This window comes from Phalacrocorax aristotelis, chromosome 13 (assembly GCF_949628215.1).
Source record: "Phalacrocorax aristotelis chromosome 13, bGulAri2.1, whole genome shotgun sequence".
Taxonomy (NCBI): domain Eukaryota; kingdom Metazoa; phylum Chordata; class Aves; order Suliformes; family Phalacrocoracidae; genus Phalacrocorax; species Phalacrocorax aristotelis.
In genome coordinates this window covers 6,127,751-6,154,943 of record NC_134288.1, presented here as the reverse complement: position 1 = coordinate 6,154,943, position 27,193 = coordinate 6,127,751, and the positions used below count along the sequence as shown (strand labels likewise).

Genomic DNA, 27,193 nt, shown 5'->3' with positions numbered 1-27,193 from the left:
AGGGCCATGTAGTGAATGCAACTTGCCCAAGGTTATTGGGGGATCCACATTAAGGAGAACTCAGACTCTCCACCCCTACGTTACTTCAGCACACAAGTGAGGCAATGAGACCGTTGCCCTTAATTTGTGGATACTGAGGCTCCACCACAACAAAACCGCACAACAGCACTCATCCAAGGGAGCTGCCTTCCCCTTCCCAAACCTCAGGAAGTACTTGCAGAACATGGCTGCAGAGTGCAGCTATCCCCAGATCGGTACCCAGCTGACGCATCCACAGGCAGCAGAAAGCCTAACACATGACCTAAAGCAGGGCGACTATGTTATTAGATCAGGGTTGAGGCTGCTTCTTACTGAAGCCCACACAGGAGGGAAGCCTACCTGTTTGGAACCATGCTTCCTCCTCTATTTTCAGTCACATAGACACAGCACGTGGATGTAGGAGCTACAGCAGCCAGGACCGTAGCCCACTGGGAAGTGTGGAAAACCTTAGCCCTAGGAAGGGCAGACACTGTCATTTCCAGCCATACTCCTCTTCATCCCCAGGCTCTACTCCCGGAGAGGCAGCCTTCGTCACCCACCTACCCCTCAAAAGGTTCACACCTATTTCACTGCACAGCAGAGAGGCAAACACTAAGCTGCAGATCACCAGCAGCGTTTCAGGTTCCTGTATGTATCAACAGCAATGCCTGAGCCTAGTCTGGATGGTGGTGGTTTAGGCTCTCTTTGGTTGCAGTGTTTATCCAGGGGAGAAAGTACATCTCGATCCTCTACCAAGAACCTCTGTTAGTGGTCAGACTCACGCTGATTACAGCTAAGGAGTGAGAGAGGAGGAGTATGTTACATTTCTTTCCTTTAGACAATGCTTCAAAATTCCTGTGTTCCACTACAGAAAACACAAATTATGTGGTTGTTTAAACTGATCACCCTAGCAGTAATTTAAAAAGAAACAAAACAGAGCCAGGAAACCCCAGATTTATAGAGCTGCAGCCTATTTCCTAATAACATGAAGGAGAAAACCTGCTTGTATACACATGCTTTTGCAGCCCCCAAATTTGTCATCTGTACTGGTCTTATATTCAGGGGTGTTTCTCCAAGAAATGTCCAGGTAAGCAGGAATATAATCACAACCCTTTTTTGTATAAGCCAGATGGCCCTAAGGCAGCCAAAGCTACGGGTCGGCCCTTTTGTTTGCTCTTAGAAACAAACATTAAAGTCACTGAGTAGGAGAAACACTGGGACGGCCCCTCCTCAGGAAACCCCAGATACACTTCCAAATAGCAAATTAGACATGTATAAAGACTTGGCAAATGGGACAGGCCTGCTCTACTGCTGTACGTTTACCTTCCACATAGCCTTCATCTGTTCATTTTCATCATTAGCCATTTTCCTGCATAATCGTACATTTTAAAAATTGCAATGGCTTCTCCTGAAAACATCACCCTTGGGAAGCCAAAGCACTTCAAATGCAATGGTTGGCATTAAACAAGGAGAGTTATTGTTACACTTCCCACCCCTACTTAAGCTCAATTTGGGCATAGATTAGAAGCTCAGAACAGACAGACAACTGCAGAAAGCAGAGAAAATACTGAGGTTTCTTGTCCAAGGCGGAGGAGGGGAAGGGAAACAGGCTGGAGGTGACTGTTCCTTAGCCAGCCTCTGCTAATCGAAGCGAGCCATCCTCATCAATATCACTTTGCTTTGGCAGCTTTTCAAGAGGAAATAAAAGAAAAAAAGAAGAGAAAAAAAAATCACACTCCCCTTGTGCAACATGCTTTAATTGCTATGTGCACCGCACACCGAAGAGGGGTTTAGCAGCAGTGTGATGAGCTGTATCGCCTTTAATGCTTTAGAGAGAAAATTCTTGCAGTTGGGGAGCGGGAAGGGGGAAGGTGCATCCCCCTCTGACCCACAGGGCACATTCTTTGCCACTCCATCTGCCACCCCCAGCTGCTAAATCCTCTGTCGCCAGCACAAGGTGATCTCAGACCGAAGCACGCTGCTAACACATGAAAGGAAACAACTTTGGCTGGTTGCCTCCTTACAAGCCCCGCTCTCCCCACCCCCTTCCTTCCCTTCCTCTCTGACACGTTTAAAGCGTCTGAACGTCAAGGTACTGAGATATCACAGAGCGAGTTTCCCTTCCCTTCCCTATCCTGCTCAGATGGCTCTTGTCAGCGGCTCCCTGCAGCCCTACTCTCAGCCCCCTGTGTTCCATGAGGATTTCCCTCCCTCCTTCCCTCCCTCCTGCTCTGGAGCCACTGCTCTGGAGCTCGCATTATTTCCTTTCTTGGAGCCTACAGTCTGGAGCCAGCGAGGTTTGTCTGCTTCCCTGGGTTCAGCTAATAAATTGGGATCAGGGGGTCACACAGCAGGGGACTTGGAAGCCTGAGAGCCTCTGACACCATTTTTATTAGTTTTTACTATACATACCATTTCAGGAGCCGGGATGCCATCCCAGTGGGGCCCTACCCATTGCTTAGTAACTAAGATTTTGTAATCTAAGTTTTGACAAGGTCATTTTTTACCTTGGGAGAGGATGGGGGAGGGAGAACCCCCACCTACATTAATTACACAAACACTGTGGGGACAATGCAAATAGGAACCCATTTCCCTTTTGCATCAGGGATAAAGAATGAAAGATCTTTTTGCTATAGGACTATTGCAAGCCAGGATATTTTAAACAACACACTGAAACAGTTCCATCCTCTGCTTGCAGATTGGATGAGTGCATTTCAGCCTTTCCCCTGTCTGTCCCTAACAAAACATGCCATCAACAAAAGTGACCAAACCTGGAGGTAGCCACAGACCCCTGATGCCCAGATTATATTAAATGCCCCCATGCCTCTGCTGGCAGCACCGGGGTCATCCTGATCAAGCTAAAATTAAGTAACAAAACCTCCATTGGCTTCAGCATCACCATGCTGATTAATCCTGTGTTTAGTCAATCACTGCTGGCACACTGGGTATAAATTACCTTTTGGCAAGCTCTAGTCCCAGCAGACAGACATGTGAAGAGCCCAAATCCCCACTGGCCCTTCAGGTCAACCAGAGACAGTTTTTTTTCCTGATATAATGTTTCTTAGGGTAACAAGCAGGACGTTTAGAAAGCACGGCAAACAAGGAAGCACCGCCACTGAGAGCAAGTCAGCGCTGGGACAATTTTATGAGAGCAGGTAGAGATCAAAGCCAAAACAGTGGAAGTGCCGTGGCGACAGGACGCTGCCATTGCAGTAGGGGAACGGTGCTGGTCTGGAGAACTGGCAAAAATGTCATTTGGGCCCAAGGCAGTGCACCGGAGGAGCCACGCTGGGCCTTCTCTTGGGCATTTACTATTGCTTTCTTCAATTGCAGCTTTGCTGTGTTCAATAACCCTGAGCATATTTTTTTTCCCATCTGCTGCTCTGCTCTGATAAATTCATTCTGGAAGGAGGAAAAAGGTCCTTTGTCACTGCTACCTTTCCCTTCCACCCTCTCCCCTGATCCAGAGCTGTGTGAGGTGTATCCTTCTGATGTGGTTAAAGGAGGACTGAGATTGAGTAATGCTTTGAGGTCCTTCAGTATGCCTTTTGCTGGCTGTCACCTCATCGGGCTCCAGCATATGCTTTGAGGTTAAGTCCCAGTGTTTGTGTTTTCGGCCTTTGTTGTGGTTGCTTGATTTGTTCATGATGGCCTTGGCTCTGCCACCCCACAAGCAAAGCAAATGCAAAATTCACAAAGGGGTGACTCAGTCATTTTATCCACTGGCAGCAGCAGCTGGCAGGGGCTCAAAACAGATCAGAGCGCAGGGCAACAAGTGTCTCCAAGATGGATTTCAGACAAACAAGAAAAAATGAAAAACCTGAAAAAGCCTGATGTTAAACAAATAGACAGAAGAACAGCTGGAATGTCAAGTAGAGACTGAAGAGATCAAAAATAAATCAGCTCTGTGATAGACAAGGAACTATGCTGTGCTTCTGAACAGCAACACTCAAAATATGGCAACTCACTGGCCCATACAGCTTTTTCCATTGGTTAAACTCAGCTTGGACGTCAAAAGAAGTTTCTTTTTGCTGCCAGCACTGGAAGCTCTAAGCAGAACCTACAGATCAAGCCGCTTTCTTCCTGCTTCAGGCATCAGCCCTAAAAATAAAATGACCCTGGAGGACTCCAAAGCTGGCTTGCTCTTTTGGCTGAGAGGATATGAAGTAGGATAGCAAGGCTTGTTCTTGTTCTTCTGCAGTTATATAAGGGCTCTGTGGGTTTTCAAATAACAAAAATATGTCCCCAGACATGAAAGGGGAACTTCATCCTGATCTGGTTTTACATCGTGGCAACACCGTCATCTCTGGAGGAGAAAAGACTGATCCTTATAACATATCCTCTCCTATCTCAACGCATAGCACTGAAGGCACTTATTCAGTGGACATACAGAACTGTGAATAACATCAATGAGCAATCACAGCACCAAACCACGTGTCTGAACTGAAGCTGTGAATTTTCCAATAAAAGCAAGACATTATGAGCTATGATGCACATAAAAAGGACATTTCTACATTAACCATGTTTCAGGCTGAACACAAGAGAAAGTATCAGATATGGACTTACATGATAAGGTACTCTATAATAAAATATCAAGTTTCTAGAGGGAGGAAAGATGGTCTTGTGCTTAAGCACAGCAGTAGAGTCACAATGCCTGGATCCTGTCCTTGCTGTGACCCACAGTCATCCTGTGAGGCCTCAGGCAATTCTTGCCTCAGCCATGTAGTACTTGTGAAATCACTACAGAGTGTAGCGATGTTTTTTTAAACCATGCACAGCAATTTACATTCAGAGAGCTTTATAACTCATTTCTGCCTGTTTGATCTCCAGCCCCAACTTTTCTGGCAAAATAGCAATTAGAGCACAAGTGCTGAGCCGGCTCTTTGTTGCTGCCCATGCCCTATCAGACTCAGAAAATGATTGTGACTCAGTCACCTAAGCTGCGTTCTGTTTATTCATGTGTAAACTGGGAATCATTATAATTGCTTTCTAAGCATTAATTGATTATTCCTCATAGCACTACTATAGAATTCCTAGGGCAGAGAGGAAGAAAAACAACAAAAGGAGCAGACAGAAGCAAAACTGCAAGCTGCTAATAATTTTAATTTACTTTTTTTTTTCTCTTCTGAGCGCTGAGATGCGGAAAGTTCTTTCCACTCAAGTCCTGAATTCAACATGGTGTGCCATGGTTTGCTCTGTGACGTCCACCCATCTATCTCAGCTTCTATTTGTTCAGACACAAATCCATTTCAGAAGTGAAAGTCAATGTTCCCAGGGATGACTAGCAGGGGGTTTCCTCACTCCCAAGAAGACAACGAAGGTATGGCTGATTATATCATAGAATCATAGAATCATTAAGGTTGGAAAAGACCTCTAGGATCATCAAGTCCAGCCATCAACCCCACACCCCCAGGCCTCCTAAACCATGCCCTGAAGTGCCACGTCTACACGTCTTTTAAATACCTCCAGGGACGGTGACTCCCCCAACTCTCTGGGCAGCCTGTGCCAGGGCCTGACCACTCTTTCAATGGCAAAATGTTTCCTAATATCCAATCTAAACCTCTCCAGATGCAGCTTGAAGCCATTTCCTCCTGTTCTGTCGCTTGTTATTTGGGAGAAGAGACCAACCTCCGCCTCGCTACAACCTCCTTTCAGGGAGTTGTAGAGAGTGATAAGGTCTCTCCTCAGCCTCCTCTTCTCCAGGCTAAACAACCACAGTTCCCTCAACCTCTCCTCATAAGACCTACTCTCTAGTCCCTTCACCAGCTTCGTATCACTACCTATATTTGCTCAGGTGAAGAAATCTTCTATCTTTTCCTATCATTAGGGGGCAAGACAGTCAGATGGATATCAGGAGATGACTTATGAATTTCTAGGTGCAGTTACCTTCTTCTGTAAATTCTCTATGCATTTGTGTACCTCCAGCCACTGCTCTCACATACATGTGTATATTTTCTCCAGGGGGCTGAAGTCCTTCATAGCTCTGCACATCTCCCTACCTGTTAGAGCAAGAGGCTGGAAAGCCATTGTGACCAACACACTAATTTGTGTAAAGAGAAATTAATGCCCTTCCTTCCTGGGGCTGAACTGCCTTGAGTGCAGTGTGGATGGATCAGCAACTAAAATCCCAGAGCAGATAAGGAAACAAGTCAGAGTGTCAGTGGGTGTGTTACATGGGCAGGTTAACTTCACACCCTTAATCATTTTCAGCAACAAAACAACCAAAATAAAACACAAGTCAGAGTACAATACTCAGGTCTGGTTCTCCCTCGGGGGGGGAAAAAAAAACAACCCAGAAAAAATACAAGCTGAAGAAAGCAACCTTTGTAAATCACTTATATGGGAAGAGGCAGGTATATACTATAGCTTGGTAATGCAGCCTGCTTTTCTCTAACAGAGTGTATGCTTAGTCCACAACAAATACTGCTTTACAGAGTCATAGTTTTAGCTTTGATTTTTATGCTGTTAGGCTAAAATTATTTTACTATTATAGTTATTTAGTCACAGGTCAATTAGTCACACAATACCAAGTGCTGTCACGGAAGATTAACTGGGAATATGGTCTGCACATTTTGCTCCTAAAAAATCAGTTTCCTCTCATTTCAGGTAACAACATGGAAACATATTGAAAGGACAAAAGGAATACTCAGACACAAGAAGCAGGACTAGTTAGTAAAGATTCAAGCAGATATTCTCAGCTCTCTGTAATACACTCACAGATCTGTCCCACCTGAAATGCAGAAGTTTCTCATGGTGGGGGAGAAAGTTATTTGGGAAAAACACACAAGTGAAAAATCAGACATTTCTGCTAGCAGACAGCTAGCTGAACACTCATTTCTCTCCTCAGAGAATGTTTTAATGGAAAACCTGACTGATCTGGCAGAGACCGTTCCAAGGCAGTGATACTGAGTCATAAAGCAAAGCTGTAGCTACCACGCAGCCTGATCCAATGCCCCTGAAGTCAATAGGAAGGCTCTGGAACAGGCCCATACAAATTAAATAAAGTTTGCAGCATGGCTGTTATGAGCTCAGACCCACTGGAGGAGCTGGCAATGAAAAGCTGCTGCCACTGCTTTCATGAAGACTCTTCGGTTGCTGTTATCAATGTCATTTCTGTCCAAGGATGTTCTGCAAATTGAGACAGGCATCAAACTGAGGAGCGTTCTCTGGACTCTGTTGTTCGAAGAGAGGGGAAAAAACGGTTTCACAGCTGTAGGTTGAGCATGAAAAATGTGGCAGGTGACAGAAAGAGGGTCACCACACTGTGAGAGTGTCTCTGACAGCGTATAGGCTTGGTTTTCTGTTATTTTGTCTGAATTTAGTGCTGGTAAAACGTAGGGAAAAATGCTGGTCTATTTAAATCCTGGGATGAGGAGCAGCAGCAGCCATCACTTAATGGGAAGAAATATTCTCCTTCAGATGAAGAAGGGAACAAATTCTATATAAAGGACAAGAAGTAACAGAAATCTGACGTGGAAGTGTAAGACAGGACATCAGAAAAAAAGAAGCTCCAGAAGGGACCCTGAACAGGCCTAACTGATCTCCTGAAGTAAGGCACAACCCTTCAAGTCAGACACCTTTTTCAACAGGGGGTGGGAACCAAAAAATGTCAAGGCACAATAATCTGCCAGTTCAGGAGGACAGAGAAGAGACAGAGGCATGATTGTATGTTATAGGACAAAAGAAAAGCCGCAAAGGGAGCCCTTGACCTCCATTTCTCAGCTCAGACGCAAGACAGGAATAGCAGTGGTGGTAGCAGCTTCTTGTGTTGTAGTGGATTTCCATTGGAGACTGTGGCCAGGGAGGCACCGAATGAAAAGAGAGGATAAGAAAAAGAGATTATTTAATTAACTATACACCAATGCCAAAAGCCTGGGTAATAAACAAGAGGAAATAGAATTAGTCATTTACGAGCACTAATCTGACCTAGCTGCTATTACTGAGCCTCGTAGAATGATTTGCATGACTGAATGTTTAAATCAATTGTTGTAATCCACTTAGATAAAGCCCAGGTCTTAGAAGAAAATGAGGAGTGGGAAAGATGGCTTTACCTATAGCCAAGTCGCTAACATTAAAAATAAAAACTCTCCTAGATGCTTCCTACTTGATGACTGTGATAAAGCAACAAGATGGCATGGTAGCTGACATCCGCTACCATCACGCTAGAAAGCAGGGTGACCAATACAGAAACCAGTCGTTTATGAGTTGTAGGATGAAAAGATAATCTGCTAACCTCAAGGTCTCCCATGAGAGATCGATGTTAACCCCCCTCAGAATTACTAAATATCCTAACTGTAAACTAGGTGGTGGAGAAGTCACCAGGCTGTGGAAAACCTCTCCAACTTTCTCTGACCGAGGAACCTATCACCCGACAAACATCGGTAACATAAGTACAACTCCTTATAAGTCAATCACACTTGTTACAGGCAGCAAGATCAAACACTCTAAACTAGCAATAATATATTCTTGGAGCCCTGAAAAGTTTCCGGTTCTGTCAAACTGTTATGGGCAGTTCAGCTGAGGGAAGCAGTCTCACCGACCGAACATGATGGGGAATGTTTTATTAACATCTTACTAGAAGCCCCAGATGCCACAGCCAAATAGCCAAGAGAGGAGATGATACTGCTCAAATAACTAATTTACACTAACAAATTGCAGAAACCTAATAAAAGCAAGGAAAATTAAATAGCCAGTAAGATAAAGCATAAAACAGACTAAATCTGAAGTTTATTAGGAATCTTAAAATGGAATTTGTGCTTAGAGCTAACATTGAAACACAAAAGACTACTACCAGAGGAAGAAATTTTTCAACACAATACACCTAAGCAGTTTCCATCTAAGAGCTCCCAAGCAGGGAAGCAAATGTTTTCAGTACGCCTTGGAAGAAGGAAAATTCTAGAAAATAAACCTGATGTTCTGCCAATATCTTAAAAGACAGTGAACAGATGTATTACTGTGATACTAAGACTGATGAAAAGAAACTAACCAGAGGAATAACGTGACCCTCAAAGCATGGGAAAGGACAAACCTATAAGTAATCAACATGAGATTGTGGACACCACAGCCTACCAAACCTATTTGTTTTCTCTCTGAGATTATAAATGGAACTAATAAAGTCAATACCTTATGTTCAGATTTCTGGGAGGCATTTCAAATCAGATTTATACAGACTGAAGCACTATACAGTGGATCAAAACACATTGGTCTATTGTACCCTCTGACTTTATAATACATGATACTAACAGGGCTGGGAACAGCAGTGCAGGGGAAGAGCTGACTGCCACCCTCAACAAGGGAGTGCAGAGCAAGGCAACCTGCTATTCCATTACAGCAGCACCACTACTAAGCTATTTAAAGGCCTCGGAGTGGATAGATTTCTCAGACATAGTAGGAGCAAGAATGGTCTGGGCTTAACAAGATTTTACACGCATGGTAAGGCATATTTACTAGCCTAGTTCATTGTCCCCACAATTCCTGCTCGTGAGACATGGGCAAACACCTGAGGAATGGCAGCAAAAAGAAAATGCCTTTCGAAGGCACTGTACTTCTCTGACGCCAATTAGTAACTATACTGTCTTCTGGCAGAACCCAGCAGTGTCCAGTATCCACATCAATACTACATATCTCTGTTTGCTGGTATAAAATTACCAAGGTTTTCCTTTGGTTTAAGCCATACCCATTGTTTGCTGCCATATCTTGCTTATCTCCAAAACGCAGTCTGAATGTAAAGCTCTAACAAGCTATAGGGCCAGTATCACTGGTGTTGGAAGAGCTTCCAGAAAGAAAACCAAAAGCTTTTGTGCAATTATACATACATCTCTTTGCTGAAAATCACAGAGACCAAGAAGTGGCAATCGTCATTCACTGACCTTCTAGCATGCATGGCATGCCATGACCTTGACCTTATTTTTAACCTCTTACATGCCATGCCTTGATGCCAGCCCTGCAGGGTTATGCTAGTTAAAGCTTCAGTGATTATTTTGAAGTGACAGATGGAGTGTCAAAGCAAACAGCATCTGTCCAAAGGGCCCCAGTAGGTGATGCTTCACAGAGTATCTCCTGAACATCTGCAGTAATTAAATGCTTAAGCTGAACAAAATTTAATTTTGCAGGCTGTGTTGAATCAGATATAGTTCACTGCACAGGGGTCCTTGATCTGTTCTGCGCTTCTAGAAAATAGTGATGTTTCTCCCTAAGCCTTCTTCACCCTGAACTTCAGAACCGTGGCAGCTTGTTTGTTCAAAAAATAGGCATTTAGTGGCTAAGTACCCAATCTGGCATCCAGTGAAGTAGTTTCCCATGTCTGAAAGGAAACCACAATCAGAATTTAAAAGTGTGATTCTCTTCTCAAGTCTTTTATGGAAGGGGTAGGTTATTTTACTTGAGTGGAAGGCCTTTTGGTCTGTTTCTTGTAGAAGTCAGTAATGATATCTTAATAAATTTAGGTTCTTTGTGAATCCCAGGCAAGCTGAAAAACATCAAGCGATGTTATTACTCAAGAGATGCTACTAATGGGAAAAAGCATGAAGATAGTAAGAAATGGGAAAGGCCAGAAACTTATCAAAGTGAGACACACTTGAGTTTGATAGTCAGCAATCTTAAAAAGCCCAGTGCAGGGATAAAATACGTTCCCTTTCCTCCCACAGAAGGGAGGCAAAACTCAACAAGTCCGTACCAAAGACACAGCAGAGACCATTTAATTTGCTTGCATTTACACATACCTGGGGTGGCATTCACCATTCACTCTTTCCTACTTGTGGCATTCCCGGCAGCTTGAATTGACGTGCCCTGTGGTTCATTCGACTCTGCCATTTTAAAAGTACAAGAAATATCTCATTTGGGAGAAAAGTTATGAGGATGGTAGCAATTTGAAGAAGAATCTGTGACCAGTACAAGCCATAAAAGCAGCTGTAGAGTCAGTCCAAACAGTCAAGAGGCAGACAGGTCTGTAGAGAGGAGATAGCACTTCTTAAAACAGATGATAGCTGTCAGGCCGATATATCAAGCCTTACGGTAATGCTCATGGACCTTATTGTAGCCATAGCTTCCTGGCTCCAGAAAAAAATCATTGATATGTCCTTTCCAAGACAGAAAGGGGCAAGGAAACGAAAACCCTTTGTGCTGCATGGCAGGGAAACCTTATTATGGAGGGACAATTTTCTCAGTCCCCCGAATATCTGGTAACCCTGATCATTCTGAACAGGGAACAGGTCATAAGATAAATGTTCAGCCTTTGGCACTTATTATTCAGAGTGCAAGGTTCTCATATGGAGGTTACCATATAATATTGGATTATGGTAATATATTACATTGCATTGCTGATAGGGTTTTTTCATAGGTTTTCACGTTCATTGCTTAACTCTTCATAGTTTATATTATTTTCTTCTATCTATCCAATCTACCATATTTCTCAGGCACCTATTACTTTGAGATCCTTTTTCTATAAGCAGTAATATATTTCTTACACATTGGACACTTGGTTTCAGCAGCTACCTGCCAACACTTGTTCTTTCCCTCTCATTCCTTTGGGGAACCCAAACAAGATGCACTGCTGATCTCATCCTTTGCCAAAAGCTGAGGCTGTTAGTTTGGGAACTGCAGGTATTAGGAAATCCATTTGTGCTCCTTCTTCTTACTCAATGGCTTTTCCTTTTCCAGCCACAGAGCAAAAGTCTGCAGGTCACACCAGAAGAGGGTAATTCATTATTTTTCAGTTGACAAATCTGAGGGTGAGTAGGAAAAGAGCTGAAACAACGGAAATGCTGATCTCATTGTAAATCATGAATTACATTTAATTCTCTGTTGGTGTTTCTTCATTGCTTACTAAACCTAAACTGTTCACAAATCTAGCGGGGCAAGTTCAGAGCCAAAAACGTCAGCAGGGGTCATAACTAGAGAATGGGCAGAAGATGAACTAATGGTTGGAGTCAAGGCTGGTATATGCCCACAAGTCACATTCAGATATAAACATCCAAGACCTTCAACTCTCCTTGCAAAAGTGTGATCACACTTCAGAATACCCAGAAAATTTGCTCTCCTAAATCTGAGCTCTGATTTACTGGGACCCACAATGTCATGGCCAGCTCAAGTTTATCTTAGCCCTGAAATCAAAAGGTTTTGATTCTGGACATAGTTTGCATAATTCTGCATTTTAAAAGATTATCAAGATAGACCTCTCCATGTGAAAAACCCCGGACCCACTATTATTACAGAACACCTAAACCCTCTGATCAGGGTAAATACCACTTGGTAAATACCTGCACCAAATACCACTTTGGGCAGCCAGAAAAATTCAGGAAGGAAGGAAAGAGAAAAAAGAAAAGGCCTGTGAAGAGAAGAGGAAACTCACAACACAGCTAGCATGTGAATGGGGGACGGGAAAAGCGAAGATGAAATAAAGGCCATGTCAAACGACTCTGCTTTCCCCTCTATTTCGTTTGGAGAGAAGATTAGGTTACTACAGTTCAACAGGACTCAGTTTGCTTATTGCTTTGGGCATTAAGAACTTAATGCAAAAGTAATGAAGTTAAACCTGTGGCATAGATAATGGTCATTAGCAGCCTTCTTTCCCTGTCATAAACCTGACCCTTGTTAACTCCCATTTTATCTTTCCATGCAGATGATTCTGAGTGGGGCAGGGAGTGTTCTCTATTCTGTCCAATTTGGGGAAAAAGTCAGCTAGTGAGTATGCACTGATATTTCCCAAACTGAAGCTCCTCTCCCCCACATTGCAGGTGCATTACAAGCTAGAGGGAAATGCCACGAAGAAAGTGCAGAATTGGAACCCTGGACAGATAAAACATAATTTGTAGTAGGGACAGGAGCTTCAAGAATTCAGCTGGGATTGAAATCGCCTAAGAGGAGGATTTTATGGAAAAGGCAAGGCTTAAAAAGTTTCAGCATGAAACATAGCCTATTTACTGCTTAACCCCTTTCATTTCTGTCCTCCACCTCCCAGATAATGGAGCTCTTTCTCCACTCATTAATTAAGTTCTTTTAGAGTTTATTGACTGAGGGCAAAATTGTCCTTGCAAACAGTTCCTTGATAGCTGTTGCAGCATTTCTGTGCCACTGCTCTGACAAAGGGAATCCTGTTACCCAGCTCTGTCAAGGATCATCTGCCCTGGATGAGAGATATTTGATTAGACCAATGTGACCAAATATCCCTGTTCCTCAGTAGTTATCCAAAATTCAAATTTTCTTTCACCGAGGACCCAAAAGGAGCATAAGTGTAGCCAAAGGAACCTATTTTTCATGACTGCATGGGGAAAACTCTGCCTCCTTATAACCCAGGTCTGAACGATGCTCTAGTTCATCTGCTTTTAGAAGCAAGGTGAAAATTACTAACTTTTTTATATGTTTGCCTAATAACAATGGTTAGGCTTTTTTTCCTGGGAATTATGGGATGGCACAAAGCAACTTAATTTAAGGTTGCAAACTGAGGCGATATGCCATTGTCCAGCTACAAATGGAGAAGGGCTCTATGGCCACATTGACCTTAAAGATAAATTAATCAATTTTGAGGTTTCATTGCCAAGTGAATCCAAACATAGCAAAAAGGCAGTAATAGACCCCTCAAGCCAACTGCAAAATTGCCTTACCTTCAAAGGAAGGATGATCTGGCCCTCAAAGTGAAAATGCTTCATAATAATATCAGTCATCACAAGTCACACCTATATTTGAGTAACAGGGAGTGGATTAGTCATCACTTGATGAGCAAACAAAAAATGAATTTTTGGATTATAGTCCCAGAGAATTATCTGTTTTCCTGTAAATTCACTAGAAGGGAGGAAAACCACAGACTAAAATCTCAGCTTGGGGTAATTCTGTATTTCATGCCGAAAAGGGGTCTGTACAGGACATTGCTGAATAGACAGATAAACCAGTCAAATTTTAAAGTGTAGGAGCCAATATGACCGCTTGAATCATCTCCCAATCTCCTGTTCAGCTTCTCATCTACTTTATTTACACAGACATATGTGATTTTGTTGCCAGCTGGTCATTTGGCAATAAAATGAAATCTGAGCCTAATGTGCCTAGAAGATTTGTTTGGAAAAAAATAAACCCAAGATAAAAAAACTAAACTAAGTAGTACTTGTTTATAGAAACATTACGGTACCTTTGATCCTTTCTTCTGTTCTGCTTCAATATGCTTGAGTAAAAAGAAAATACGCTGTAAATTTCAGAGAGCAGCATGGGGGCTCCTATGTTTGTGTTGCAAAGACAGACTGAAGCCTTTAATCAAGACAAACTCCTGTAGGGCAAATTTCCCAATCCAGCATTAGCGTGGTGGTGTTGCTAGGTGGATCCTCATCCAGCCAATCTACAGTTCTTGTAACTTGTCTGACCCATTTTGTGGCAGGGCAGCCCTGCAAAATCATTTGGGCATGAGAGAAGGTGGGGACACAAAAAGGTGACACACAAGGAATGAAGACATAAGCTAATAAACACATAAATATGTGGAAAAAAAGAATGCAGGACACTTAAGGATGGCTGAGACACTGAACTAGAAATACCAAAGCAGAGATATAAATATTATAGGAAACACAGCATCCATATGAAGAATGTTTCACATACCCATGACCCTGAATAAAAGCACTAACAGTAAGCGCCTTGACCTTTTCTATACATACACGTCAGACAAATACGTACATGCTGCTCTTTAAAATCTGATATTTATTATATCTCACATCAAAGCCTAACTGCACATGCACAGATTCTCAGAGATTTTGAGCATGCAATAAGCACAGAGGAGAATAAAAAGCCATTAAAGCTGCCTATCTTATAGAAGTCCCAGTCAGGTAATAATACCTAAAAATAGCGGATACTTTTGTATATGAAGTTGCTGTAATAATTACACTTAAAAATCAGATGTGCAAATACACCCTTAACGTCTGTTAGGGCACCACCTTCATAATCTAGAATTTCCAATGGGATTCAGAGTTAGTGTCTTCACAGGAAAACCACTGGCTTTTCAAATGATTCTCCAGAGTGCATAAGGTACATAGTACTATGCCGTGCTACAAACTGAAGTATGTTGGGAAGGGTAATAAAAGATGGTATCCAAATAATAACACATTTCAAAAATGCAACAGTATTCCTTTTAAAACCCTGTTTTCAAGCAGTGTAATACAGTCCTTTCAGACTAAAATCTTGTCCCTTTCTCAGAACAGCTGTGAATATACTCGGTTGATTCTGAATTCATGATCAGATAAATACTTAGAGTTACAAACCCTTAATGAAAAAGAACTCCAAAATAGCTAAGGGAAAGCATCATTTGTCTCTGCAAGGATCCTGTGCATAACTGACCAAAAGTAAATTGATTTTTAAAATAGAATTTAGAAATCATTACCAGACCCCTGAGTTATGGAAAATAAGCTGCTGTACTGTAACTCAGCACCTAGTGCACCCAGGATTCATGAAAGAATGCATGGAGAAATATATACTGTTGGGGCTTCTGCAGTAGGAAAGGGTTTAATTTAGCCACCGCCTCACACCAACACGCTGGAGACAGTGTGGAGCCTCCAGCAGCACATGTCAGGAAAGCCCACAGCAACCACCTGATGTATCTAGGTGGGTATTTCCAAAGTCATTTCTACGTTCCCTGTTTCCGCTAGGTCAAGCCTCTGAATGACGATGGTGCTCCACGGATAGGTGAACTGATTTATGTTCTCCCAGGTAAGGGGCCACAGCACAGAAGTAGCTGATTGCTATCAGTTTAGAGGGAGCGGGAACCTTGGTCTTCTCCAGCTTTCTAATGACCAATGGAAGGCATATGCAATTTCCTACAGCCATCCAAGAAGAGCAGGAAGTGAAAGGTAACTTCCCCACCCATGTGGAGGATTTTAAAGCCTGCTGAGAACTTCCCTCAGTCAAATGTTTGGACTCTCTGTGCTGTAGTGATTTCTGCAGCCTTCTCTACCTTTGAAACATGAGCAAGTTACTGTTGGCATACAAAGAAGCTGGCAAAGTGTCATTCCATGATTCAGCATATCAAGAAGCAAGACAGCATAATGAATCATTGTGCAAAAGGGTTGCACAACACAGACTGAAACAGTCCATATAAAAGCACTGTTGTATTGGAATGGAAATGCTTTTTCATGGAAGATACCCATCTGCCAAAAACCCCGTTGTATAACTAATGTTTTACGAGCAGAAGATCCACAGGCAGATAGAGGCACCAATGCTAGGACCTCACCTACTGTGACACACGCATACGAGAAGATACTTTGGGTTGCCAGGATGATCGGTTTACAATTGTGAACATCTGGTACAGAAAGTTTTGAAAGAGATTCATGAACTGGAAAGAGGAGAAAAGAAGTCCTGCATTCTGATTTAAACTGTACTACAAATTGGAGAAAATCCATTGGAGTCAACGGAGATAACCTGGCACAAAACCATCCTCAGTGCAAGGAGAAACAGAGCCAAAGAGTGTCAATGCACAGAGCCTTATTGCGTTTTCTCATCCAGTCCATGCAAAAGTCTGCAATACCTCAGGCTACTTCAGCTATTTCCAACACACAACTGTCTTTTCACCTCTATGGCACTGCCCAACAGCCTCCATCCCCATTAATTCCTCCCTGAGTGCTCTAACAGAGTCAGACACTGGCATCCTATAGGATGTCAACAGCGCACCCCATAAGAGACCGTGCTTTTTGTCTGTTACCGCGCCCCCCCCATCTGCCTTGGGAATGGCTCTCCAGTTTGCTTGCTGGTTATGGTGAGCTGGTCTCCATCAGAAAAGTGCCCTCACACCCTTTTTCCCAGCCTTTCCTCCTTTCTGGCAAAAAAAAAAAAGAGCAACATTCCTAGATGAAAGACTCCACTTTTCTTTTAAAATAAAAAAAAAAAAAACACATCCAATCTTTAAAAAGACAACTCAGTAGAGTGTTTTTGTTGAAAGAACTGTTATGCTTAGAAAGGAAAACCTTCTTTTTCAGGATTTTTCCGTTGCCTTAGATTCATGGACTACTACTAAGGAATCTGGGAGACAGGACGAAGAACAGCAAGTTCACATGGCCCATAAAGTTGTTCATCTGAGTGGCACTTCTAAAGGGGGGCAGCTCTGCCTCTGGAAGAACTGTGGAGCCACACATCATAGAAAACTGAAAGGCACTGGGCTTTTTTGTAACTATTACTTGTGAACCGACACTGCGCAAGCACCAAGCAGCACGCTCCTGCCCCGCTCTCGGGGACGAGGCCTGCCCACGCCGGCAGCTGTGCCCCACGTGGGCCGAGACCAGCGCCTCACTGCGCTGAACAGCCACCGGGCTGTCATCAGGCGGTAACAGTGACTGACCCTGGCCAGAGTTGCCATGATAAGCCAAAGAGAAAAAGCTCTGCAAATCATTAGCCGTATCCCTCTGCATCCTTCAGGCATCCAGTCCCCATCCTCTACTTCTTTTAATTTGGATAATTGGTTTCAATGCCCTGTTTAATTTCTCTTTTTCCTCTTTGCTTCAGCTTCCTCCCTGCTGGCTCCCTGCTCGCTTGCCCAAAGAGCTCTTTTGTCACCATTTTTCATACTTCATTTTCCTTTTATATATGTTGACGGGCACAGATGCTATTAATTCTATTTAATAAAGGTGGGAGACACAGGCAGCGAGGAAGGGAGGGCACACTGTTAGAAATAATGAAAATAGATCAAACTTTCACCCTACGCACCTCAAATTATGGGAACCTAGAAGTAAAGCAGTAGTTAAGGGCCTCAGCCACTTATATTGGCAAACCCGTCTTTCAAAAGCACGCAATTTAGATTTAATAATATGCTTAATGAATGGTAATTAAAAACAAATTGCAATTAAAAGACTATTTAATGAGGTTTAACAGTGATGTGATAGATATGTATCTATCACCAAGTTCAACTTCAATAAATATTTTCTTAATAACAAACTGGCATTTAATTAGTATGGGAAAAATGTTGCTGTTAAATCTAAATTAAATTAAAATATACTTAGGGCACTTACCCACTTAATAGTATGTGTTAATGAAAAATATTTAAAAGGATTTTTCTTTCTTTTTCTTTTTTAAGGGCAACAGTTACAAGAATTAAATAAAAGGAATTTAATTGATTGCAGAACATGAAGGCATGATCCAGCCCTACACATAAACACTTCATTGATTTAAAAGTTTCCTCACTCACAATATCTACACTACGACACACGTAACAACAGCCTGGCTAGAATTTGAAGTTTAAGATCTAACAAATGTGACAGTTTACAAAGTCATACTCAAAATTCCCACCACAGCTTTCCCACTAACCTTTCCATGTCATTTTATGATCCTAGTCTCATAAATATCTGAGCACCTGCCAAAAATTTTAAAATGGAAAAAAAGGTGCTTTCTTTCCTCCTGCAGATACAAAGTTTAAATATTTCATAGGTCTTTATTTGTTTAGTGGGACAGGGCAGGAGAAGTTGTTTAGTATTTTGAGCTTAGCATATGTCAACTATTTTGTTTGAAATTGGGGTTTGTGAAATCTTTATTTCTCATAAAAGGTATTTCAGCAGCTTAAACCCTGATTCGATCTGTCTCCTGTGCTCTCAAGACTCCTTATAGTGGCTGATACTTTAATTGCTCCAGCACTCATTACGACTTGGACTAAATTCAAATAAAATATTTTATAGTGAAAAATAGCTTTTAAGAGAACACAAAATTTCTGCAGAAGACATGGACCCTTTAAACATTTAGTACTCTTGATGAACTGGTTGGAACTGGGAAGGATTCATTTTGACAGAGCCTGTAGAAATGTAAAATAGGATCTGAAGAAATACTTTATATTTGCCTTTTTACACCTTTCTTTACTGAGCATTTCAGGACAGAAACTGGGAAAAACCCCAAACCAAAATGTTTCCCTCACAGATACAAACAGGACTCCTTCTTCTGTGTCTTCACAGTACCTACCACAAGGGGTCTGGTTCATAAGAAGGACGCAACAGGAAGACAGATTTACAATATAAATGCAAGTCGTTCCCTAAGGCAAAAAAAAATGCTTTTTCAGAGTTTTACTCTGCAGAAATTTTGTACGTAATGACACTGCTGTATAGCAACGTACGCTGCTTATGCAGGTATGGCTTTTATTATCAATAACAGTATGTAACGTACCTACTTGCAGACAGAAACAAGCTTATAAGAAAAAATGGCACAGCATTCAATGTAATTTAAATACAGAAGGAAAAATCAGTGGGACAATATTTGCCATGAGTTCACTATGACTTCCCTTTCTTCGTTGCAGATGGAACAGACTTACAGGAACTAGATGTTAAAACCACAGTTTTAGCCCTTAGCTCTGTTCCTCTTGAAGGCAGCATCAAGAACAGGAGATGATAATCATAAACCTGGTCTCTGTGAATAGCTTCCTGCTTAATCCCACCAGCAGCTGCTTGGCTCAAGCCTCTCCTTTCTCCTTACATATCTCAAACAGACCAGAATGAGGACTACTAGTTTTAAACGTCAGTTATTTTCTGTTGGATTTAAAGTGCCAATCTTGGTTTAACGTGATTGCTCCAATGTTGCACAGTATTATTTTATAAAGTAAAAACACTGGCCATAGAAAATAGGTAACAGATAAGCAATGTGAGAATGAGTTCCGAACATGGCGTATAATATTATGCCACACATGAACAGAGAGAAATAGTGTACGTACTCAGCCAATTCATGATTGATCCTGAAAGCCTGGATATATTAGTTGCAGACTGTGAAGGATGTTTTCCTGGCATGTTCCAGCTTCAGATATGATGCGGATAACACTTGGCATTAAATAATGCTCCTATGATTCCAGTTTTCAAGCATTTCACAATCCACTGCTAAACGTGACATCCTGGATGAAACAAATGACTTGATTAAGGACTTATTAACATTGAAACAAAACTGACTTCATGAATTATGACAGGTTCTACTGTACATGTCACACTGCATCAAAGCTGAAAGCAAAGATATTGTCCTTACGTCAGAAAAAAGCAACTATTTAGTTAGGGAAATACACACTCCACAGCAGTAGGCATAGAAAGAGCCTGGTTCCAGCAGGCAGAACAGAAATTCATATCCAGTTTTTCACTCCAGTGTCTCTTAGCGCACAGCAGTGGCTGTGGTATATCTTACCATGCTCCTGTTCGGTTGGAACAAAAATCATTTAATTTGAATAGAATATCTGGGCATCCTATCAAATTAATAGTTAAAACTGTTGTGCTTTGAAGAGGACCATCTTCCTCCACTTTCTGCATTTAAACTACTTTCTCAGAAGTCAGAAAGACCCAACAGGGACCCTGAAAAGATGATTTGTGATATGGATTATTGGATAATGGTGGAAATGCCCCAGAGTCGTACCTGGTTTTGATGCCAAGACACCAGCTACAATACAACCCACATTTCAGTGTCACCTTGTCCGCAGCATACCCAGTCGTCTCATGAAAGCTCTCAGTCGCAGACAAACTGTGGAGCTGCCCTCTGAAAAAGCCAAACCCCCATGGATTTCCCTGGGACGTGTTGGTACCCGCTGCAGTAACTATGGTGGTTCAGATGAAACTGCAAGTCAATCAGATTTGTCTTCTCTAATCCCATGGGGACTTTCAAAAATTCCACTTAAGATGCAAGAAAAGAAATAGTAGATTGGAAGCACAGAATCAGAAGCTCTGAAATATAATTTTTTTTATGGGTGGCTAAACAGCACCAGGCTTGCCAGTCATTCTGAGCCAGGAGAGCTAACGATCTTACCAAGGGGAGACCAAAGTGCCACCACTGATGCCACCAAAGATCTGAACAGTCAGGAACTACCCCTCTTCCCTTGAGTATTTTCCACCAAAAATGGCAGAGAGGTACTAGTTAAAGAAAGGTGGTGCTTTAACACCCTCAGCTTGTGGCTAGCAGTCTGGCATCTCTGGTGATGCTCAGCTCAGGCTGAGACAAACAGGAGGCTCATGCCAAGTTGTTTTGCAGTCAGTGGCCTGTTGCCAGAGTGTCATTTTTCACAGAAAGGACACAATACCAAGCAATCTGGCTGAGAATGAATAAAATTGTCATCTGTGTTCGCTCCACTTCAAGGGCTCGTGCAGTATTGTTCTTCTCGTGTGCAATACAATTCCAATTGATCTAACAGACTCATCAAAAGATGCTTCTCAGGGACTTGTTGAACAGTCTTCCAACCTTGACAAGGAACTCACATCAAACTATTACATTTTATAGCAGTGATTAAAAAAGGGTTCATTTCTTTCATGAGCTGGCGATGGTTTATTTTTTGCCTACTAGAAATTTGTCTCTTCTTTCACCCAGCAAAAAAGCACAAGAATTAGACAATGAGAGCATGGAAAAGAAATATGCTTAGCAGAAATAGCAAGCCATCAGATTTGCACATTGCTGGAGATACAAAAGAAAATATGATTGAGAAAAGGCTGTAAAGCCAAAAAAGCACTGACAAGATTTATCTGCCATCTGCAAAAAAAGAAAGGAGCAAACAGAAATAAACACGCGTGAGAAGGCAAGAGGAATGAAGGGTGTTTATTATCACGGGGGACCTTTCACTGGCTGAACTCTAAAGACCTTACTGATACAGATACGCAATTTCTGTCCTCGGTAATCATGGCTGAATATGCACAGAGAGACAGCCTCATCTTCGGCCCTAACCCAGGAAAAGCATACAAGAGGTACCCAAAGAGCATAAGAATCACATCTGGCTTTTATGTGTTTCCCTGGAGAGGGGTCTCCGTGTTTGACTGGCCATTTGCACACCATCTGCATGTGCTCTTAGGACATAAAGTTGGACCAGTTGGTTGTACAAGGTAAAGAGGAACACTGTTTTTTCTTCCCTGGTTAGACTGAATTCAAGATGCTAAGGACTTCTTGAGTTGTTCAGCCTCCTCATGTCCTGAAGACAGCAATGGATGTTGGGGGTATTGAATAACATGCAGTGTGGGAGGTACTGAGTAGCATGCAGAAAAGCCCAAACAAATGGGCTGTACCAGCTGGTACCAACGGGAAAGAGCGGTAGGGAGCTGGGGAATGAGTAAAGCTCCCTTTGCCATCTCAGTGCATTCATGCCAACGGCTACTGATAGGATCTGATTCTAAACACAACACTCAAGACTAGATGTTCATGCTTGGAGAGAGATGAGGAACAGCTTACAACAAGTCTCCGTGAACCATCATAATGAAGAAACTGTAAATATGAGGCACAGCAAAACACAAGCTGGCAAAAGAGGACAGCATGCATTCCTCACCTACTGTTGTGCACGGAAGAGAGGTGTTGGATATTTAAAATCAGGAGCTTTTTTTCCTCACTTCCCGTGAGAGGGTTCTGCATCCTCACTGGTGAATCAGTCATACTCTGATGGGCAACTCTTTGAACAACAAATGAATTTTTGTCTTGAAAAAAAGAAAAGAAAAATCAGAGAATCCCACAGAAGGACTCTGTGTTTTGAAAGCTGAAGAATGACCCAAAGAATATGAACAAACAGTACTGGAAGAAGTCATGCCTGTTTTCTCCCACGCCCCAAGCCAGGATCTGCTCTCCATAAGCCACCCCTGAACATGATTTGGTAACCCCTGACTCAAAAAAATATTGCCAGTACAGATTCCTCCACCTGCTTTAGCCATTAACATCAGAAACCGTTTGAATGGGAGCTTCAGGGAAGATGTTCCCCATCGCAATTATATTCAGCACCAGCTTGCTCTGTGACCTGAAGATACCCCTGGCTCCAACCTGTAAGAGGAAGGCCACAGCCTTACAGAGTCTGGTCTGCCACCCCACTTCAACAAGCAGGCACGGTACCACGCCGACGCTGTCCTGCCCAGAGAGAAAGGACAGGACTGACAGCACAACGGCAGAACTGGATTCAGCACCCAAGGTGCACTGCACAAACCATACATGCGATACATCACTTAAAAAAGGGCTGCAGAAAGAAGTTGCCATAAAGTTTCCATTCCAAAGCACTAAAATCTTACATTTGCTTATTAAATTTCAGTTGGGGCCCCAGGCAATTGAACAGAACACTGGTCTAGCTACTGCATTTTGCTTTGCTTACTGCTACTGACATACAGCCATAACTTACATAAAGAAATTGCAAAGCCCAGGACTTTAATCTTGGCTAACCATCCGTTCCACCTCTGGCTTTCAGGGTAAAACTGACATCATGTTTCAGGTCTGGTTTTTTTTTTTTTTTTCCTTTTTTCTTTTCTTTTAAAAGCATTATGGGAATGGGAACAAAAGAAGAATAGCATATCCTCTGTTTAAGAGCCCCTGATTTAAAGACCAGTTGAGACAATGGCAGGATTCTCATGTGTTTTGGAGGCATTTAGTAATAACCCAGTGAGTCCAATTGGAAAGTCGGTACTCTCAGGGCCTGCTGGGAATCTGTGCTCCCCCTGCTCCCGGTCCTTTCACATGGCTGCATGCACAGACGTGTGGCAGCCCTGAGAAATCCCCTGGCAGCCTGAAGCTCACACCCACAGCCTCACTTAGCCGTGCATGCAAGGAGGTGGGTGCTGCATCAGGGCTCTGCTCCTATGTGAGTGCTGCAAAACAGGGTCTGAGATGACAAAACTTGTTGCAGTTGTAGTTCCTACTCTTTGGCAATCATTTTAGCTGGTACAGACTTTAAAGCCCCAACTTTCTCCCATGTGGTGTTTCTATAATGCTCGGCACAGCAAGGGAGGATGAATATTCTAAAGAGTTCAATAAAAATCTGATTTCCCATAAGCCAGGCTTCAGGGGCTCAAGGAATTGCCAGGACTAAGTGCTCAAAAACCTGTCAGGTCTCAGAAAGGCTCAAAATTGGCTTGAAAATCATAAAAAAAAAAAAAGAAATACTTTTTGATTTTGGAGCCTAGAACACAACCACCATGTCATGTTTCAAGCTCTCTTCTACCACACCATGAAGGCTAGAAATGTATGGGTTTGCACCTCTATAAAAAAGAAATGTGCTGGGGTTTGTTTTTTGTACGTTAAAAGTGAGAGTTCAAAGAAATAGCAAGATTACAAGAGCTTAGGCTTTGAGAACCCCCAAGCATTACTGGAAAGACTCACAATAACCTTACCAGGCTTAGTACCTTTGTGCTCTTCCTCCAAGGCCAACAGTCTCTACTCACAGCTGAGGATCTCCTTCCCTCAGGTAGCAATACAGAAAAAGGATTAAACAGTGGCAAGGAGCGACCAACAAGCTTGTAAGATATATAGCAAACAAGCAGGCTAACACCACTCAGCTGTTGCTGCAACACCCCAAAATTATACTGGATAATTAATATATTAGTCATTCTTCAGCATTTGCTAATTCCACAGGTTTACCCCTACCAGTCAAAACCAGAAATAGCACATCGCAAACAAACATCAGGAGTGGCTCATGCTGGCATCAAACAGCAGTAGAGCAGAGAGCTAAAGCACGTGCTTAACTCTGATGAACAGGAACACGCACGCGCTTAAAAAGTTAAGCATGCGATTAAATATTTTGCTGGACTGCGACCAGATTAATTCTATAGTTAATTGTTATCATTACTACTACCATCATTAATATTGAACGGATAACAGTCCATGTTAAAGCTGACTAAACTTTTTCAAAATACTGTTTTCACGCAATTTATCCAGAACATACTGGCATTTACACATTTCAAGTTAATGCTTCAAAAGAGCAGGACCAGTGACTATCCAATTTGTTACGACAAATCTGAGCAGGTCTAGCTACTACTTTGCACCCCAGGAACGTTTCTGATGATCTACGGTATCTTAAGGAAATGGTGCTAAACAGTAAACCATGGAGCAGAACGTGCAACAAGTTAACACAGGAATATTTCGATATGCAGAGCAGCAGAATTAGGGGAGTTTAGGCATTCCTATCTTGTTTGTTTTAAACACAATGTTCCTGCTGTAAAGGGGTCGTTAAGAGCAGATGTTGACATTTAAAACTCCCTCTCTATTTTTTAAATTTAAAATACTAATACTGGATAATATTACAAAAGATGAGAGGATAGCGCTCCTTTAGAGAGATTTATTCTTTACTTTTTATAAACCGCCGGGCATTTCACATGTTCAGGAACTGTGACTGTAACACATCTGTATTTTTATTTAATTACTTCTTTCCTAAATGAGATTACAACATGGCATGTGGTGTCTTTCAAACCAAACACCTGTAGTCAGAATTAGAAGCTTCACAACTACCACCGCTTAAGTTCCCAGGGGTTGGGGAGGTGGTGGGGAATTGTTAAGCTCAGACCCAGGGAAAGCTGGCAACCTCATCAGCAGTGTTATCAAGGCCTCTCCAGATCTGAATGGCTTTCCTGTCTGCATATTTTTATACGTATGTATATATATTTATTTATTCATTTTATTTTAAGGCTAGTTCCAACAGGAAAAAAGTAATAGAACAGTGAGAATTTCCTGTGACAGCGTAACCAGAAAAAAAAGCACCCATTAAATAAAATAAACCCAGACAAAGCCTTATGTGAAAATGAAATAGGGCCGAGATGCCCCAGGTGCAACATGGGTCAACTGTCCCTCTTACAGCTCAGTGCTGGAAAAGTGCCCAGCTTTTGTAAAAGGTCCCAAAGCCACAGTAGAAGGCTCAAGATGTTGCCTGGCCTTGGGCTACACACTTGGCTGCTGCAGAGGCAGCGACCTTTGCTCCTGACACAGGGCTGGATTTGTCTTTTTGTTTCGGTTTGTTTTGGTTATTTTTTTGTTTTCACCAGGGTTCTTCCTTCTCACAGGAAAAAGAACTGCTCAGCAGTTGGGGTTTGCAGCCTGACATTTTGGCATTCAATTTTTTTTCACAGGCAAAACTCTATTTAGAAAATGGATTTAAGCCCATTGTTCATACTGGTTTCATGCGCCTGGCGGCTGCAGGAGACTGTGGGCTGGAGTATAGCTGCAGAGCACGCTGCAAGGCCCCGTCAGTATGCATTCAACCCTATCCTGCACAAGCCAGGACCACAGAGAGGGCACTGTGGACTCCATGTACAATGCCAAGCTGCTCCAGTGAACACCCCAATAAGGATAAAGAGTGGAATCGAATATGGACCCATGACATTGCTCTGTCCCTTCTCATAAATGAACTCCAGCTCATTTTCTGCAACTCCCCCAAACTATCTACCAACTGGAAATGATTTCTGAACAGAGTAGGGAGAAGACCCAAAAGTCGAATTGCATAATGCTGGTTCCACCACTTGCCATCCTGCTTTTTAAGCCTTTTACCCTCATTTTAATGGATGATGGAGCAGTGAAAGGGCCCTGTGCAAGAGGCACAGAGCAGGGAGGGGAATCGACGACTCCAAATTTTTCCTGAAGTAAAACCTGTCAACTTTCTGTAGGATCAGTGATTGTTCAGTGTCATACAGGTTACAACAGAGCAGTGACAAGAGACACGAGGTGCTATTGACGCTTGCTTTTGAAATTATTGTTATTATTTTGTATTATCATAGCTTCTGTGGATTCCCTTTGTGGGACAGTAAGACACAGCGACAGACACCATGCAAAGCCAGCACAAACAGATGGTTCTTGAACCATGGAGTCTTCACTCCAAGCCAAACGCCGACAGATGATGTTACAGATAAGGGGAGTCCACGGAAACCACTGAAGTTTGCAAAGTCATCACGGAGCTCAGCACACCAAAGCACACCAACAACTTCACTGCTGTGAAGGTTTTATAGCCATCTTAGAAAAGGAGTTTTAAAGAGAAACTAGGAAGAGAGTAATGATGCTTCCTTAACAGCACAGGAAAACATGTGCGTGTGCTTTCAAATTTTAAAAACTGGGCAATAGAGTGGCACAGTGGCCTGATCAGAGGCCAAAACTGACACCCTAACCACAAAACAAATATATTATGTGAAGAAAGGCCATGAAAGACCTTGAAAGCAAAGCAGATTATTCTTGATATGATCAAGAGCAGAGACTTGCAAGAGAGATGCAGTGAGAAGGCTGACGGGCAGGTGAGAAAAATGATTTTTTTTGCAGCATAAAGAACATGCATGAACAGGGTGAGATCGGATTTGCCAAGGTCAGAATTATCAATGTTGTAACAGTGATTGAGGAGCGTGATAATGACAGCCTGAGCAATGGCGTGAGCCGTGAGAGGGGACAAAAGTGGCAGTATTTTAGAGATGCTATGCAGAAACAAGTGGCAAGAGTTTGACATCGCTCGGAGGCATGAATCAAGAGAGACATTTGAGTCAAACATAATACCCATGCGTCCGAGCGA

The 27,193-nt window shown here is 42.4% G+C and overlaps 1 long non-coding RNA gene across 1 annotated transcript in view; it reads right to left on the bottom strand.

The window, feature by feature from the left end:
• LOC142064107 (uncharacterized) overlaps window positions 1-24,112 on the bottom strand; it is a 116,442-nt gene extending 92,330 nt beyond the window's left edge. Inside the window, exons 1-3 of the long non-coding RNA XR_012662992.1 lie at window positions 24,045-24,112; window positions 22,229-22,373; window positions 19,664-19,837 (exon numbers count right to left, since the gene is read on the bottom strand). This is a non-coding gene — a long non-coding RNA (uncharacterized LOC142064107). The remainder of the gene's footprint in view (window positions 1-19,663; window positions 19,838-22,228; window positions 22,374-24,044) is intronic.
• Window positions 24,113-27,193: the final 3,081 nt, after the last annotated feature.